The sequence below is a fragment of the Sceloporus undulatus genome, chromosome 2, assembly GCF_019175285.1.
Source record: "Sceloporus undulatus isolate JIND9_A2432 ecotype Alabama chromosome 2, SceUnd_v1.1, whole genome shotgun sequence".
Taxonomy (NCBI): Eukaryota; Metazoa; Chordata; class Lepidosauria; order Squamata; family Phrynosomatidae; genus Sceloporus; species Sceloporus undulatus.
In genome coordinates this window covers 313,448,946-313,468,186 of record NC_056523.1, presented here as the reverse complement: position 1 = coordinate 313,468,186, position 19,241 = coordinate 313,448,946, and the positions used below count along the sequence as shown (strand labels likewise).

At 41.5% G+C, this 19,241-nt stretch overlaps 1 protein-coding gene across 5 annotated transcripts in view; it reads left to right on the top strand.

Annotated features, from left to right (window-relative positions):
- NEDD4L (NEDD4 like E3 ubiquitin protein ligase) overlaps nt 1-19,241 on the top strand; it is a 406,323-nt gene that overhangs the window by 140,886 nt on the left and 246,196 nt on the right. The window contains exon 1 of one of the 5 annotated variants that reach the window (XM_042448264.1): nt 7,333-7,469. The exons of the other annotated variants lie outside the window; for them this stretch is intronic. The gene's annotated coding sequence lies outside the window, so the exon portion shown is untranslated. Of the gene's footprint in view, nt 1-7,332; nt 7,470-19,241 lie in introns of those variants that run through there. 5 annotated transcript variants of the gene reach the window in all.

The following is a 19,241-nucleotide window of genomic DNA, read 5'->3' as shown; positions in this document are numbered from 1 at the left end:
TAGCCAGATTTTCAGGGGGGAATTCATAGACTTATTTCAGTGCCTCCTTAAGACCTCTGAGGATGGACAGTGAGGGAGCTGCTGCAGTCACCTGCAGCACTTGTGTGATGTTTATCTTCTTGCTTACAGATGTAAGGGTAGCCCTGTTGGAAGAGAAGGTCCAGCAGCTGGTGGCCCAGGTATCTACCGTTCTGCATAATAGGGAGCAAGAAGTTTTCCTGGACAGAACAAAATGGACTGTCCTGGTTGAGGAATGCATAAAGGAAGTTTCTGGGGAGGAGGACACTTCACATACACAGCAGGTAGACAGTTGGAGGAATGTCACTCACAGAACTAGGAACAACAGGGATCGTTCTGGGAGCTTGCAGCTACAGAATCAATTTGAAGCTCTTTTCCTTATCAGATATAATGAGGGAGAGCAGCAGGGATAGTCCTCAGTGAAAGTATGGGAGATCCCTGTAGAATCAGCTTAGGAAATGGTTGCTGGTAAGCCTTGGAGGAGGGGGGTAGTTATTGTGGGGAAGTACTGAGGGGTACTGAAGCAGTCATCTGTGGGCCTGACAAGATGTCTCGGGAGGTGTGTTGTCTCCTTGATGTGACAGAAAGGCTGGCAAGACTTGTCAACCCTACTGACCATTACCCCTTTCTTTTGGTCCATGTGGAAACCAGTGATACTGCAAGACTCAGTCTTCAGAATATCATAAGGGACTATGAGGCTCTAGGTAGGAAGCTGAAAGAGATGGATGCACAGGTTGTCATTTCATCTCTTCTCCCAGTTGAAGGGCATGGTCCAGGAAGGGAGAGGAAGATAGCAGATGTGAACAACTGACTCCGTAGATGGTGCCGCCAAGACCATTTTGGATTCTTGGATCATAGGTTGTGGTTCCATGAAGGGGGGGGGCAGCTCTGGCAAGGAATGGTTTGCATCTCATGCCAGTTGGCAGAAACATTTTTGACAATAGTCTCAAAAACTTAATCAGGAGAACTTTAAACTGAGTTACAGTATATGGGGGAGGGAGACAGTATTCTGGAAGGCAAGAGTTCATCAAGGGCTGGAGATAATAGTCAAACTGTTATAGAGGGAACAAGGCAAATACTGCAAGGAGATCCAACAATGAGAGGCAAAAAACCTTACACAGGCAGCAAGTGGGGATGACCCACGATCTTAGATGTCTCTCACTAATGCCCAGAGCATGGGAAATAAGGAGGAGGAACTTGAACTCCTAGCACAACAAAGCAAATATGACATAACAGGCATCACTGAAACCTGGTGGGATGAGTCTCATAATTGGAATGTAGAAAATAGAGGGGTATAAGGGTTTAAAAAGAAATAGGCCAAACAGGAAAGGAGGAAGAATAGCATTATATGTCAGGGATATTTACACCTGTTCCAGGACATCAGTCATGGAAGCCAGGTGGAGAGCATTTGGATAAAAAGTAAAGGGGAGGGAAACAACAAGGATGTTATGGTGGGAGTCTACTACAGACCCCCAATTCAGATTGAGGAATTGGATGATGCCTTTCTAGAACAGATGACCATACATTAGAAAGGAGAGATGTAGTAGTGATGGGAGACTTCAACTACAGTATTCTGATATTGGCTGGAAGTCAAACTCAACCAAAACCTCAAGGTCTAGCAAATTCCTCACTTAGCTGGGAGACAATTTTATTGTCCAAAAGGTGGAAGAGGCAACAAGGGGGGTCAGCTATTTTAGATTTGGTCCTAACCAACAGTGATGACTTAGTTAAAGGGGTGCAAGTGGTGGGATCCTTAGGTGGGAGTGATCTTGTTCTCCTGGAGTTTGTTATGCAATGGAAAGGAGAAGCCAGGCAAAGTCAAACAAACATCCTAGACTTTAGGAGAACTGATTTTAGTAAACTTAGAGAAATACTGGGGGTAATCCCATGGTCAGGAATACTAAAAGAGAAGGGAGTACGAGATGGATGGGAGGTTTTCAAAGGGGAGATACTGAAGGCACAATTTCAATCAGTTCCAATGAGAAAGAAAAATGGGAGATGTCTCAAGAAATCAGGATGGATGACTAAGGAACTTTCAACTGAGCTAGGTTTTAAATGGAACATGTATAAGAAATGGAAAAACGAGGAAATCACCAAAGAGGAATTCAAACAAATAGCTAGCCAGTGTAGGGGTAAAGTCAGAAAAGCTAAAGCACAGAATGAACTCAGAGGTTAAGAACAACAAAAAGGGCTTTTTTGGGTATGTCCGCAGCAAAAGGAAGAAGGAGGAAATGGTAGGGCCACTGCGTGGAGAAGATGGCAAAATGCTAACAGAAGATAGAGAAAACACAGAATTACTCAACACCTTCTTTGCTTCAGTCTTCTCAGAAAAGGAAAAGAGTGCTCAACATAAGGATAATGGAGCAGAAGACAGAATAGGGGAATTTCAGTACAGAGTAAGTAAAGAAATAGTAGAGGAATACCTTGTTAATCTAAATGAATTTAAGTCTCCAGGATCAGATGAACTACATCCAAGAGTATTAAAAGAACTGGCAAATATAATCAATATAAACCATTGGCAATAATCTTTGAGAAGTCCTGGAAAACAGGAGACGACTCAGCAGACTGGAGGAGGGCAAATGTTTCCCCAAAAGGGAAAAAAAGAGGACCCCAACAATTATCATCCAGTTAGTCTGACATCTATACCAAGAAAGATTCTGGAGCAGATCCTTAGACTGTGAACATTTAGAAGGTAATGTAGTAATCACAAAAAGTCAACATGGGTTTCTGAAAAACAAATCTGATCGCTTTTTTTTTGGATAAAATTACAATTTTGATGGATGAAGGGAATGCTGTGGATATTGCATATCTTGATGTCAGTAAGGCCTTTGACAAGGTTTCCCATGACATTCTTGCAAACAAGCTTGTAGGATGTGGGCTAGACAAGGCAACTGTTACATGAATTTGTAATTGGTTGACTGGCTGAACCCAAAAGGTGCTCAGCAATGGTTCCTTTTCATCCTGGAGAGAAATGACCAGTGGGGCCCCACAGAGGTCTGACCTGGGCCCAGTGCTATTCAACATCTTTATCAATAATAATAATAATAATAATAATAATAATAATAATAATAATAATAATAATAATAAATTAATTGTAGCCTGCACAATCACAAGGAATCGGGGCGAGTTACAGCAATAAAAATACAGAATACAATCAAAATTCAAAATTAGCCCCTTCCCCATCCCCCTCTCTCCCTTCAGGCTGAAAGATGGCAGTTGTTGCCATGGAGGAAGGGTTCAGTCTCTTGAGTGCAGTCCTGATGGTTCTGGGCCGCCTCCTCTCTCCCTCCAGGCTATCAATGACTTGGATGACAGAATTGGGAGCATACTTATCAAATTTGCAGATGATACCAAATTAAGAGGAGTAGCTAACACCCCAGAGGACAGGATCAAAATTCAAAATGGCCTGAATAGACTAGAAAGCTGGGCCAAAGCTAACAAAATGAAATTGAACACAGAGAAATGTAAAGTACTGCACTTAGGGCAGAAAAATGAAATGCTTAGATATAGAATGGGGAACACCTGGCTGAACGAAACTACATGTGAAAGGGATCTAGGAGTTCAAGTAGACCACAAGTTGAACATGTGTGATGCGGCAGCTAAAAAGGCTAATGCGATTCTAGGCTGCATCAATAGAAGTATTGTGTCTAGATCAAGGGAAGTAATAGTGCCATTCTATCCTGCCTTGGTCAGGCCTCACCTAGAATACCGTTTCCAGTTCTGGGCACCACAGTTAAAAAAGGATGTTGAGAAACTGGAACGTGTCCAAAGGAGGGCGAACAAAATGGTGAAGGGTCTGGAAACCATGCCCTATGAGGAACGACTTAGGGAGCTAGGGATGTTTAGCCTGGAGAAAAGAAGGTTAAGAGGTGATATGATAGCCCTGTTTAAATATTTGAAGGGATGTCATATTCAGGAGGGAGGAAGGTTGTTTTCTGCGGTTCCAGAGAACAGGACCCAGAACAATGGATGCAAGCTGCAGGAAAAGAGATTCATCCTCAACATTAGGAGGAACTTCTTGACAGTAAGGGCTGTTAGACAGTGGAACACACTGCTTCCTTGGAGAGTACTGGAATCTCTTTCCCTGGAGTTCTTTAAGCATAGGCTGGATGGCCATCTGTTGAGGATGCTTTGATTGGGAGTTCCTGCATGGCAGGGGGTTGGACTGGATGGCCCTTGTGGTCTCTTCCAACTCTATGATTCTATGTGGTATTACTGCCAGAATAGATGCGGTGGCATCTGGGTTTGTAGCAAGGTTTTGTCTGTATTTCTGTATATGTTACATGTCTTCTGGTTGTAGCTGGTTGTAAGTGACAAGGAGTAGTATTCTATCATTTTCTTGTTTTGGTGTGTCTTGTAGTAGAGTGTACATCTTGTCTTGTCTTGTCTTGTTGATTTGTTTTCTCACCTCATTGAGTAGGTATTTTAATCTGAGAAATGCCTGCTGCAGTTTTGAGTCTCTAGGCCCCTTTGCACTATAATTTGCACAATTATAGAACTGTGATTCCACTTTTAACTGCCAAGGTTCTGTCCAGTGAAATCCTGCAAACAGGAATTTAGAGAAAGATATGGCAATGACAACCCCCCTCTGAACAAATCTTGCCATGAAACCCCATGGTTCACCTTAGTGTCTCGGTAAGTAGGAAACAATAGATTTGGTAGTGTGTTCTGAGGATAGGTTTGCCATATCCCGGCTGCAACCGGGATTTTCCTGGTTTTGGCAGCACCGGGCCCCTCCCTTCCTGGGTGCTGCCAAAAACCAGGACAACCCTGGTTGTGTCTGGGTTGGCCGGGGCCCGCGGGGCCTCGCTGCCCTCCTCCTCCACCGCACATGGCCGCATGGAGGAGGTGGAGGAAGAAGAAGGCAGCGAGGCCTGGGGCAGAGGAGGCGAGGTGGAGGCGGTGCCTCCTACGTGCGGCCCGCCACCCTCCCTGCCTCCCCGCGGCCTCCACAGAGGCCGGGAAGTAGTGAAGAGCCCCGCAGGCTCCTTCCTGGCCTCTGAGGGGGCCTTGGCCTCCACAGAGGCCGGGAAGGAGTGTGTGTGTGTGTGTGTGGGAGGGGGGGTTCCTCCATGTAAAAAAAAATGTCCTACATTTGAAAGTGTTGTCCTACATTTGTCCCAGTTTGGACGTCTTGACGTATGGCAATCCTATCTGAGGAGAAGCAGGAAGCGTGTAAGCCTGTGTAGCTATCAATGTGCTTTTGATATTGTGTAGTGCTTAGATGTCAGTTGTACAGAGGTACAGTGGCTTGAAGTAAATGAACTTGTGTGGAGTGTTCCAGGTGCAGGTTGATGGTAGGGTGGAAGCCATTGAAATTCTGATGAAACCTCTCAAGTGATTCCTTTAAGTAGATAATACATGTTAAAAGTGTGACCAGTGTGTCCTAGGTACAGAAGAGATTTCTGGGTTCATGAGCTGAAGAAATTTTGTTCTAGGTCATCTATTTTGCATAATGTTTGCATATTGTGGGGCCATGTGAGGCAATGCCCTAAATTTGAAGGTTACTGGCAGTGGATTTAATTTGAAGATACAATTACAGAGCTATACTTTAGCTCAAAGTACATGTATTTTCCAACAGTACAGAACAAATGTGGTGTAGTGTTTTGAGTACTGGACTACAACTTTGGAGACCAGGTTTCAGTTCCCCATGCAGCCACAGAAACCCACTAGGTGACCTTGAGCAAATCACACACTCTCAGCCTCAGAGGTAGTCAAGGGCAGACTCTCCTCTGAACCAATTCTGCCAAGGAAACCCCATGATAGGTTTGCCCTGAAGGTCGCCATAAGTCAGAAATGACTTGAAAGCACACAGCAGCCACAAAATAGTTATCAGTGACACAGAAACACATTTACATAACTATCTATCTGCATAACTCAACCCTGGACAAAGAACTGGAAAAGAACATTTAGACTTGCATATTATATATGTGGAGCTAGAGTTATGTTCAGTTTTTTAAAAAGGGGAATGCTTAATTGGGTCTACTGCATTTTAAATCAGGGTATTATCTGGATTAGAGTATTTTTAGTCTATCAGTCATATGGGGTTAGTTTCAGGTTTTTTTTTTTTAAAAAAAAACAAATTGTAGAAGAAAGGAAATAAAATGCAGTCCACCTCTTCAGAAATACAGACTCCTAAGCAGACCCATTTCTGATCCACTTCTTAGAGAAAAGTGTGTGGCTCAGACATCTTTGCATTGGTTTCTTCAAATTCCTGGATTTAAAAAAAAAATGATCATGTTTGCTGTCTGCCTTTTCAGTAAATTATTTCAGTGATAATTATTAGCAAAAAATGAAATTCTAATGACCATTAATTGAGACACTTCTATTTTTTAAAGGCACACTGTGGCAAATAGATGGATTTGATTTAACCTACTGTATTTTCCGGCGTATAAGACGACTGGGCATATAAGACGACCCCCAACTTTTCCAGTTAAAATATAGAGTTTGGGATGCACTCACCGTATAAGAATACCCCTCTTCCAAGGCACACCAAATAAATGTTTTAAAAACATCAGATTTGATTTCAATATGATAATTTAAATTCAAATGCTTATGAAATGCAGGTCCTTAGCAGGAAACCTTGTTGTATACAAAGCCTCCTTGGATTGGTCAGCTCTCCCTGCCTGCCCAGTGCTTCCTGTCTCCAAGACTATCAGAGCAGTAGCTGCTTTCATACAATCACCGCATATGGTGGGGATGCGGCCGCGGCCGTTTTTGACCTCCCCCCACCATATGCGGCGACCGCAGATTCTCCATTCCAGCTCGGAAGTTTCAGCACCTGCCCTATAATATGACACCTGGCGTATAAGACGACCCCCAACTTTTGAGAAGATTTTCCTGGGTTAAAAAGTTGTCTTATACGCCAGAAAATACAGTACTTCTGGGAAAGTTCCATTGAACTCAGTCCAAGTTACTTCCAAGCAGATGCATGCATGATTGTTCTGTTGATGCTACAGATCTGATTTGAAAGAGTATAGTTTATCAACTGAATTGGAAATATGTAATGGAGAACTAAGGGCTTGTCTATACTGTACTTCATTCTCTTGTGTGGGTTAGCTAGTTCTAACTCTGCTATTCCACAACTGAGCTGTGCAGGAAAGCTTGGATTTCTGTTACCTTTTTATGGCTCCAGACCAGTGCAAGTTGGAGTACCTAAGATTACACATGCAAATAACTCACTCTGCACTCAACACGAAGAGTGAATCTCCTCCCACCCATGACGAAGGAGAGATTAATGTTTAAGATAATGGGTGGGTCAGGATTTACAAGAGGATTACTTTCCTGCTCAGTCTAGCAGTGGTGAATTTATAGCTTATACGTGCAGCATGTTGTTCCTCTCTGCCATCTTGGTGCCACTTAGAAAATGAATCCAGGAAACATGGATTAATTATCTGCTTCCCAGTAGATCTGGAATATGTCTTGTACTAGAAACATTTGACCACAGGCTGGTAAGTATAATTATCTAGGAGCAGTTCTAGTTTTTTCAGCTAGACCTTTAATTAGGGTCCTTGAATATAAACCAGGTGAATAGTACTGCTAGTGGAGTGTTTTATGCTTAGATAGAATCTGCGTTGCAGTCCTGATCTATAGGTCAATCAGTGTGTTTCCTACAAAATGCCTTAATTTTCTACTCCAGTTAACTTTTATTGCTGTGTGAGCCCCATTCCATTGGTTTAATGTGCATGTGTGCAAATCCCAAAGGATTTAATTTTTGTGGTTTTAAAATACATGGTTAAACAAGCCACCAATCTGTTCTTATAGGAGTTGCAGTCAATATGTAATTGTCATGGGATGGACTGGAGATTACATAGCAGGTTTTTTTTAGAATGTTGTTAAAACTAGAATTTAAAATTATTATTTCTTCTTAATACAGCTCCCAGAATCTTCCTGACTAGGAGATTTTGAAAGTTTTAATCCAATATAATAACTTTTCCAAGTTCTGGATAAAACTTTTTCTTCCCTGTATGCTTACAAATGTACCCCTGAGAACCTTTGCTCTTGCCATTGATTGCTGAAGGCAGCTGGAGAGAGTACTTGATACAATTTTTAAAACCATAATCACAAGTAATCCACTGTTTAAAGTTGCTTTGTCTTTTTTTAAAAAATATTATTACTTTTGGCGCTCATCATTCCCAACTCTTGGTGCAGAAATTCCAGTTGATCAAGCAGTATCTGTAAACATTTCTTGATTCAGACATCATATCAAGCTATGGTTTGAAAACCTATTTAAATTGTGATTTCATATAAGCTAATCATCCACAAACATAAATTATTGGTTGAGACAACTCAGAGATTACTGTACATGGAAATTATGATTTTGTAAACCATGATTCAGTGTTTCTGAATTGAGCTACTACCATTCAGTTCTGTTTTTCCATTCATTTATTTTATTCTTTCTGCTATCAGTGTTTGAACTTTAGAATGAATATGAATTATATCCTTTTTTGATTCAGAAATCTTATGAGGACAATGAGTCTCTAGCTCAGTGATGGTGAACCTTTTCGAGGCCGAGTGCCCAAACTGCAACCCAAAACCCACTTATTTATTGCAAAGTGCCATGTCCCTCTGGCTTTCTAGTAACAAACTCTGGCAAACTCTGTGATGGGACAATGGCACATGTGCCCACAGAGAGGGCTCTGAGTGCCACCTCTGGCATGCATGCCATAGGTTCGCCATCACTGCTCTAGCTGATATGGTTTTGGTAGATTTATGAAATAGATTTTAGACAGGCATGAGGTTGAAGTATGCATATGAATCAAATGAACTTACTGACTGGGACAACTCTGAGTTGAAATGAAAGCTCCCCCTTGACCTCTCAGTTTCTAGATATAGAAACATGTTCTAGTTAATAGACATGAACATAACCAGCTTATTGGATAATGCCATCTGGGATATATAGTGTAAAACAGCTTCTGCAATACAGAGAGTGGTTGCATGAAAAAGTATTTTTAAAAAGCCATGACAAGGCAGCCATTTTGTGTGTCCTCATCTCTAAAATCACAACCCACTCAATTATTAATTTGCAAATTATTTGCTAGCATTATAATCTGACACAATGTGATATTTCCAGGCATTGCCGTGGTTGTACAACTTCTTCTTTGTGCTTGTAATGAATGTTAGCTGTTGGAAGTGAAGCCACATGCCTGCAAATGCTGGGATACTTCCTATGTACAACCTGGTCCAGAGAAGCATGAATGGAGGTTTGCTCAGATGGCAGATCCTTCTGATTTCTCTTTCCTCTTTCTGAGGACTTTCTAGAATGGCATAGAGAAGACTAAACCTGCAGGGGGAAGTTGGTGAAATCTAGGAATGATCTCTTTCCTTCATGCTTTATATTAGCAGGAATGAAAAAGAAGCTCTTAGGATCCCACCCATTCACATTATATGTATGCACCATGGTATACAGAGTGTAGACGTAGTATATAGAGAGATTTTGTAGCACCTTTGAGACTAACTGAAAGAAAGAAGTTGGCAGCATGAGCTTTTGTAGACTTAAGCCTACTTCCTCAGATGCATTTGTTGAAGTGGAAAGCCAGGATCAGACCTATATCGTCTGATTCAAAGTCCTGTGTGTGTGTGTGTGTGTGTGTGTGTGTGTAAACATCTTAAGCAATATTGTAATAGATTTGTGATCACACTCACATACATCACATGGAGGGAGAGGCACAGGCAGGGTTGACTGTTTTTGTGTGGGTTGGGTTATAATGTTAATATACTACCATAAATCTGCTTTATTTTCCTCCCTGAACTCTGACATTGTGCAACTGGTCCCACAGCTAGGCTGAAGTAATAGGGTAGTGAAATATGTACCCATCACAATCCCAGGCATAGTTTGAAATATGTCACCTCTCCCTATGTTTACTAGCTTCAATCTTGGGCCAGTTTCATGATGTCAGGTTTGTAGTTCTGTTCCTTCCTCAGCCTTAGGTCCTGCTTTTGACTCAGTCTTCTGTCATGACATGCCTCTTTCATCACATGTTAAGCTCAGCTTTTTCAGCAATAAGAATAGACTTAACGTGAAAACAAATAATATCTTATAGATCTTTCTTTGCTGGTGGTAAAGGGCACACCTTGTAAAGATCCCTAAGAATTGGTCCAAGGGTGGAACACTGTTGGGTTGAATAGCATTTTTACTACCTCATTCGCGGTTTCAAGTTTCACAGTTTCCTTGGGCCAAACCACAAAGCAAAATTGCTCATTAAACCTTATGAACCAAGGAGAGATATTTTAGTCCCTCAGTGTCACACCTTTTTGTTATCCAGAATCCATAGAGAAATAGACCTACAATGTAGGTTTTCTGTTACATTGGCACCAGTACAGTGATAAACACCAACCCAGAATTTTCAGCTGTTTGGCATGTGTATTTTTTTCTAAAAGTAAAAAAAGGGAAGCATCACCATGAGAAATTTGTCATATAGCCATGGGTTTTTTTTTTTGTCCCAACGCTGTAAGATATTAGAACTCAAAATATCCTATGCTGTTTTTGAGCAAACTACAATGCAGTGAAGCAGAAGTGATGTGCTGTGGTTGTTAGCAGGCTGACCCCATTTGCAATAAAATATAATTTCTTAGGAGGGTCAGGGAGACAATAGAATTCCTTGGGGTCAGGAAATATGCCACAACACAAAATGTGTAGTGTAGGCTTTATTTTATTTGATCAGATTTTATTTTACTTTTAGATGTAGAGAGATCTTGTAGCACCTTTGAGACTAACTGAAAGAAGTTTGCAGCATGAGCTTTTGTAGACTAGTCTACTTCCTTGATATTTCTGGTTCTGAGTGTTTAAGTGAAACACACTTGATTCTGAACATACCCACATGTTGGACATTTTAACACCCATACCAAGACTTTGGAATTCTTATTGAGATCTGAAGATACATCACAACACAAACAAGACAATGATTAAAAATTTAATAACGATTGAAGACACTGCTGTTCTTTCCACTTCAATACTGCGATTTCATGTCTCTCCAGCCACATTTCATTGATTGTAGAGTCAGCGTGGCATAGTGGTTTGGGTGTTGGACTATGATTCTGGAGACCAGGGTTTGCTTCCCCACTTGGCCATGAAACCTACTTGGGTGACTTTGAGCAAGTCGCATGCTCTCAGCCTCAGGGGAAGATAATGGCAAACCTCCTCTGAACCAGTCTTGCCGAGAAAACCCCATGACAGGTTCACCTTAGGGCTGCCGTACGTCAGAAAAGACTTGAAGGCACACAAAACAACAAGAAGTGTATTGTGATATCCTGCTTAATGTTTGACTACTACCTGTATGCCGTCACCTACAAATTGAAATGAGGTATGGCAAATAAGTGAAATAATGGTGCGTTACAGACGCCTAAAAGCGGTGGTCTGCCGGCAGCACCGGTTGCTGCGTCTGGGAACTGCAGCGGCCAAACTGCACGATTCCTGGGCGCAGCCGAAAAGAAGCGCCAAAATGGCGCTTCTTTTTGCACCCCGGAATTGTGCAGTTTGGCCGCTGCAGTTCCCGGACGCTAGTCGTGCACTCGTGGTGTCACTTCCGCTGCGCAACGTCCGGACGCTACACGCTCGCAACGTCAACATGGTGCCCCCATGTGAAACAGGCGTTGCCATTTTGTACGCGCTCCGTGCATACTAGGGTTAGGGGCATCAGGAACGGGTCAATGTTACATTAATTATATTTACTTCAATTAAATGTTTTTAAGTAGGAGTAAGCAAGCTGACATACGCTCAGTTATTCTGATTACAACTCCTATAAGCCCCATTCCTCGGGGGGTTATGAGACTGTAATCCACGCATCAGGAGAGTACCAAGTTGGCTACCTCTGGTCCGGAATACTAATCCTAAACGCAATATTTTTAGTGTAGTAAATAAAGAATAAGTGACTCTGATATTGGTACAACTTAAACATCCAACTTTTTTGCATACATTTCTCATTTTACATTTGAGCAAACTGAAGGAAATACAATTGAGAGCCTACTTTTTAGTTTGCTGGAAGAATGAATTGGATGTAGTGTTGTGGGAAAGGTCTCTCAGTGACTATTGGTGTTAAGGTGATGGAATCTCTTAGGCGGGTTACAAACCGCCATTAGGGACGTCCTGAGGACGTCCCAGTTTGGAAAAGGGGCGTCTCTTCTAGACGCCCCTTGCTCTATCACGGACTCAGTCCATACAAAATGGTGGCGCCCTATTCATACGGGTGCCGCCATTTTGACATAACGGATGCTCTGTGTCCGCACGTGGCACCCCAGAAGTGATGCCGCGAGTGCGCCCTTTGGCACTCGTGGCGCCTCTTCCGGGGCCCGAGAAGGAGCATGATTTCCGTGCTCCTTCTCTGCAGCGTCCGGGAGCCACGCTGTTTAAAGGCTGCGGCTATCCGACGCTGCAAGCGGCGGCGGAGGGAGAGCGCTGCAACCTGGCGGTTTGTAACCCACCTTAGGTTTAGAGAACAGTATCGTTCTGGATATAAAATTGGGAACAAAATAAGAGCTTGGAAAAATTACTTTTCTGAATGGCTGTTCCTGAATCCTTCATCTAGTGAATAGAACAAAAAATCAGCACTTGCAAACTGTGGACAGAACAGTGGAGGGCTTTTTCTGTGTAGTTCTGACTAAGCTTTTCAGAAATATCTACCGTAGTTGCTCTTCTTTCGGACAGGATGTTGAACTGATTGGACCTTTTGAATCTTAGTAAGTAAGGCTGTCCTTGTGATCTTGTTATCTGATTTTCTTCACACTGGATCTTTGGCAGCAAGAAATAATCTGGTCAAGTTATAGCCTCACTTAGAGTAATGACTTCTACAACTCCCAGAAGCCCCTCATGCAACATGGACTGAAGGATTTTGGGAATCATAATCCATAGAAGTGTAACTTTTTCAGGATCTGAAGATACACACAGCCTTCTTATAATTAATCTAGCACTTGCACTTTCAGAGTATCTCTCAGCTTCTTTACCGTAGTTGCTCAGTGTCCTGGATTTGTGTATAAAATTACCCCTAGGCACAATTTTGATTGACACTGTCCCTTGAGGAGATATGGTGCCTTGAGGTTTTCTTCTTTCTGTATGTGACATTTGGAATATGTTCTATGGGAAACATATTTGGATGCTTGACTTGTCAAGACAGCGAGGCTCTTTTGGTTAAACTGAAGGAGAGAGCTAAAATATCAAATCCAGCTGAGTGGAGAAAAAAGTAAACATATGTTTTATAAGTGACTAAAGAAGACTTCTGATAGTAGACTACTCTACATGTGAGAGCAAATGCATAATGTCCACTGGGTTATTTGCAGCACAACCAATCAGTTTTGAAATCAATGAGACTAAAGAGGTTTAAAGCTAGGTTGCTTTAGTATAACTCACTTGGGGACAGGGCTGTAATGTGTGCCATGGAATTAACTTAACCCTATTAATGCCACCTGATCACATTTGAACTCAAATACATCCAATGACTCCTAGATCTGTATTTAATTAAAATGTGCCAGTGTTAAACAGAGATTTTGAAGTCAAAATATTTGAACTGCTAGCTTTAAAGAAGACTTGAGGGTAGATCTCTCTTGCTAGATTCTTACTTAATGAAATAACAGTTTTTATGCTTTTATGTGGCAAATTAGACATTCCACAATGAACACATACAGTGGGTCATCAAAACTGAATTAAACTTAAGAACTATATATTAAAACATATACTCTAAAAGATTTTTAAAAACAATAAACAATACAATGTGAAGTCGAAGGCTTTCATGGCCGACATCCATAGTTTCGCCAGTATCTCTTAAGATGCCAGCCACAGATGCTGGCGAAACATCAGGAATAAACTCTTCCAGAACATGGCCACATAGCCAGAAAAACCCACAAAAAACAATAAACAATACAATTTAAAACAATGCAGTACTTATAGCCCTTTTTCAGTTTCAAAAGCCGGTAGGATATAGGCTTAGACAGATGGTTTTGAAAATGGCAATGATTTTATCATGGGCTTCCTGTGAGGTTCACTAAGATTAAAAATTGATTTATTGTTTATAGTCATGTATAAGTCAACAACTTAAAAACAACATCAAAAACCTGGGTTGGCTTATCCACAGGTCAATGTAAGTACTGTACTTATCGCTTAACAAAAAAACAGAACTATCCCTTTCTCTGATCAGAATGCTGAAAAGGGAGAGCTTAATCCATTCCGGGAGCATCTAAAAGAAGGCTCCCATTATGGTATTCACTTTGATGCAGCTTCTGATGTTTTTGAAGACCTGGGTGGGAAAATCGTGGTGGCAGCAGTCCTTTGGTGCTTTCTCTCAAGGGACCAGCAAGAGGAATCTGTACCTGAATAATCTGAATAAGTCATTTGTCAGTTTTTCTTGGCTAAAATAGGCAAAGTCATCACATTACAGTTAAAAGCTATAATGACTGTTAATGTGAAATGGGATGTTGTAGCACCTTTGAGACTGTGCAAAATAAGTTGTAGCATAAGCTTTCATAGACTTGGTCTACTTCCTCAGATGCAAGACCATATCTACCAAAGCTAATGTTACAACTTCATTTGCACAGTTATTCTCAAACCTGCTACAAGAACTTTTTGCATACTAATATTCCATATTAACATAGCTGCATCATTTGGCTGTATTTTGGTACCATCTCCTTATTTTTTTTTAATGTTCTTTCACATGAACTCTGACTCTGACACACATAGGAAGTTAGTATCTTAAAAAGATGTCTCCTTGTAGCTTTCTCCCTAACTTCTTGGTTTCTCAGTGAGAGGGGCTTTAGCACTTTGTGGTGATGAGAGTGAAGAAATGTTGAGTCTTGTAAGCTTCCCACACTTCCATCAGTGCAGTCTGAAGCAAATGCCATTCCAAGGAGACATCCAATCTTTGTATATCTATCTCCAACATAAGCAGACAATCTATTTAATACTTGTATTGCCACATTCCACAGAATATCTGCATAAGGATCGCTGTAAGTGACGTGGGCCGAGTTTTGTCTCTCATTCAGTCAGTTAGCTTGAGGTTATTTCTGGCAGCTAAAGTGTGTTGTGAATTAGTAGAGAATCATAAAATCATAGAACTGGAAGAGACCACAAGGACCATCCAGTCCAACCCCCTGCCATGCAGGAATATTGTGCTATGGTAAATATGAGTGAGTGACCCTTAGAACCATGCTCTATCAGTAAGTCTGGTTATTCTTATTGTGATATGTTTGAATCACTTTTAAACTCTGAATACTGTTTTCTACTAAATACAAGATATAAAGATATTTTATAGTGAAGAATATAACAAAGTGGGATCTCAAGAGTGATCTAAATTTTAAATAATTTACTGTGTAACTACATTCTAATACAAGGGTGGGCAACTGTAGAAGCCTGGGCAACAGATTCACCTTCCCTAGGACAACCAAGACAGCCACAGCCACATGCAACCCAGCATACACACTTGCAATAAAAATAAAATTGTACCAAAGGAGCAATATAATTTTCTCTACAAATGCAAAGACATATTTTTGTGTCAGTACAGGGTCAGTATCCCTTATCCAGAATTCTGAAATCTAAAATACTCCATAAACCTTCTTTGAATCCCATTTTGAGAGAAAGGTGGCATATAAATCCAATAAATAAATAAATAAATAAATCCCATAATTGACCACAGAGGTCGCAGAGATAGTGACACCTTTGCTTTCTGTGGCTTCTATAATACTAACTTTACAATACAATGACTTGTACAGTTCTTACTTTAGTACTCAGTTGTATATCTTTACACCTTGGGATTTTCTCTAGTACTTTCATGACTGCCCTTCCCATTCCTGGTTGTCTTCTTATTTCCTGACTGCAGTCACCGTTCTTGTCAATGTTTGATCCGAAGTACAGGAACTCTTTAACTATTTTGATTTCCTCATTGTCGAGGATGAACTCATGTAGATCCTCCATGATCATTATTTTGGTTTCCTTTGTGTTTAGCAGTAAGTTTGCCATTGCACTTTCTTCTCTGACCTTCCTTAGTAATTGTTCCAAGTCTGTGATGTGATCTGATTTTAGCAGCTAGATTTGTGTTTCAGAGGGCAGACCAACAAAAACTCTCTCTTTAACAAAATGGTGTCCTTTGATATCTGATGCTAAGAGCAGGGATCTAGGGGCTGCAAGCTGCCCAAGAAATCCTAGAGTTAAAGGAAAGTGTGGGAGCTTCTTGGGATTTTGGAGGGACCGTTGCCATTTTCACAGCACAGCAGAGCTGAGAGTGGTTCAGATGCAGCACCTATTCTGTAAACACTGCAAAGGAGCGTGGGATTGCCACCACGGACTCTCCCTCCTTCATTATGATGTATGCTCCTGTTGGAGTTACCATGGGAGCAGGATGGTGGGGAGAATAAAGCCCTTCTCTTAATTGTTAAACATCTCTACAGCTTTCTGTGTGCAGTAGCTGACATCTCTGGTAATTGGATTTCACAGATTTTGTGTCTCTTCCCACCCCCACCCCCTTTGCTCTACCTGCAGTCTAATCATTCTGCAATAGGCTTTTTTGTGTTTCGACTTAACATTTTACAGAGGAATGCACTTCTTGGAACATTGCACATTAGGTTCCCCCAACCCCTCTGCTGCTTACATATGGATTGTGTGGATTTCAGCAGATGTCCGTGTTAGATGGGACTGGTCCCAATGCACAGATGCCTTTTCCGATTAAGAGAAAAATGCTATCTTGCCTTATTTTTTTCATTGGCAGTGCTTAAATTTGGATGCCAGGTAGAACAGCTCTACCCTGCCCTCTGGCACCTTTACTTGTTGGCAATAATATGGTAAGGGTCAAAATAGGTGTTAAGCATCCTAATTTACCTGGAAAGGAAAATTTCAGATGAACAGAAATCCTAAATTACCAGTTCTCAGTGAGCAAAGTTTTCCTCTTGTAGCTACAACAACCAACAGAAACCTACCAGGAGCCATAGGTATAGTAAATTCCTCTTCTTATTTAGCCTTTTCCTTGTGAGACTGAAGGTTCCTGTAAACCATAATTAGTCCCATGGGATTTCTCTTAATTTATCCTTGGGGCAGAGATCTAACTCCTCAAAGTTTATCTGGGATATGTGAAAATTTTGATATTGCAAGTCTTGCTTTACTTTTGCACCATGCAAAAGTGAATAGCATTGGCAACAATTCAGTCCAAGTGAATGGACGGGTGTGTGTGACTAAATCAGTTTTTCACCAGTCTGTGAGAATCAGGGCTGGTTGTATCATGGGTTCTAAACCAACATAAACTCACTGGTTTATTTATAACATTAAGCCAGGAATCCTGTGTGGTATAGTCATTAGAGTGTTAGACTGGACTTGAGAGATCCAGGTTCCAGTTCTTACTAATCCATGAAACAGAAACTCACTCTGAATTGACCTGGCCTACCTCACAGGGTTGTTGTGAATATAAAGTAGGCAGGAGGAGAGCCATGTACACTGCTTTAAGCTCACAGGAAGAAAGTAGAATATAAAGATAACAAGTAATTATTGTACCAGAGTGTAAATGTGTTGCATGGTGATACTTACCCCAGTCACTTCTGCTTCATTTCTCCCTTTAATAATAATTAATAAATAATAAATAATTTGTTTTATTTATATACCGCTATTCCAAAGATCATAGCGGTGAACAGCAAGTAAGCTAATTAGCAAGTAAGCTAATTTGCCCCCAACAGTCTGGGTACTCATTTTAGCGACCTCGGAAGGATGCAAGCCTGAGTCGAGCTTGGGCCCTTTTGCTGGTCTTGAACTCGCAACCTTGTGGTTTTGAGTGAATGGCTGCAGTACAGGCATTTAACCACTGCGCCACCAGGGCTCCTTTGTATGAGTGAGCAAAGAAACTAGGAAAGGGAATACAGTGGTACCCCGGGATACGAATTACCCAGCTTACGAATTTTTCGGGATACGAAAAAATCCCATAGGGATTTATTGTTTCGGCTTACGAAGGTTTTTTCGGGTTACGAAAAAACCTCGGCGCTGTTTTAAATGGAGCCGCGGCAGAGCCGCGGCTTTTTTTCCATTAGCGCCTATGGCAATTCAGGTTACGAAGGTTTTTCGGGTTACGAAATTAGCCGCGGAACGAATTAATTTCGTAACCCGAGGGAGCACTGTACTTCTCGCTACACCTGTATTTGGCATGATAGTTTATTGCATCAGCTTTTAAAATTAAGAACAAGCCCTGGTTTAAATCTGGTTTACAGTTCCTATCTTATTTGTTTACAATAAACCACAATCCTGGGTTTGGATGTAATGCAAAACTACTTTTCCTGGTTAGTTTACCTGAGAAGGGTGAAACATGACTAAATGGATGTGTGCACAAGCTTGCTGCTCACTTGCACTGTGGTTTAATAAGCCAGGATTTCAAACTTAAAATAATGTACAAATATGGCCAACAAATGAACTAAGACAAATCATTCTCTCAGCGTCAGTCCCTTCTCCCATATTAGCAGTATAAGGATAATGCTGTTCACTCTACCTTATAGGACTATTTTGTATGTTAGTTATATTTTCCACCTTCTTTCACCAAAGAGGCTGGAGTGGCATGCATCGTTATCCTTTGACCTATTCCGTTCTTGGAAAAACTACCACCTTTAAGGTAGGCTATGATGAGAGATCATATAGGACCAGCATGGTGTAGTGGTTTGAATGTTGGACTTGGACTCTGGGAGACCAGGGTTCAAATCCCAGCTAAGCCAAATAAATCCACTGGGTGACCTTGGGCAAGACACACACTCTCAGCTTCAGATGGTGACCATGGTGACCATGGCAAACCCCTGTCTTGCCAAGTAAACCCCATTATAGGTTCGCCTTATGGTCCCCGTAAGTAAAAAATGACTTGGAAACACACAACAACAACATATGCGGAAAAAGTGTGGAGTGGGTGGGTGGGGTTTCTGGCCCAAGGTCACTCGTGGCTGAATGGAGATCTTGAACCCAGGCCTTTCCCTACCTCACAAACACACCTTGCACCACACTCGCTCTTCAGAAACATAAGTGAAAGATTTCAACACTGATAAATCTGTAGCCAAATAGCTGAGGCTTGACTCCCTTGCACTGTTATCTACACTTTCTGATGTGGACAAGATTTCATGAACAGTCTTTGTGATGTGGCAGATATCTTGACTCAGCCTCCTCCCCAACCTGGCATGCTCCCAGAGTTAAACTATCATCTCCAGCTGATTGGAATGATGGGAGTTGTCATTCAGTACCCCGCAGGGTGCCAGGTTGGGGACAACAACCTGGTTTAAAATAATCACAT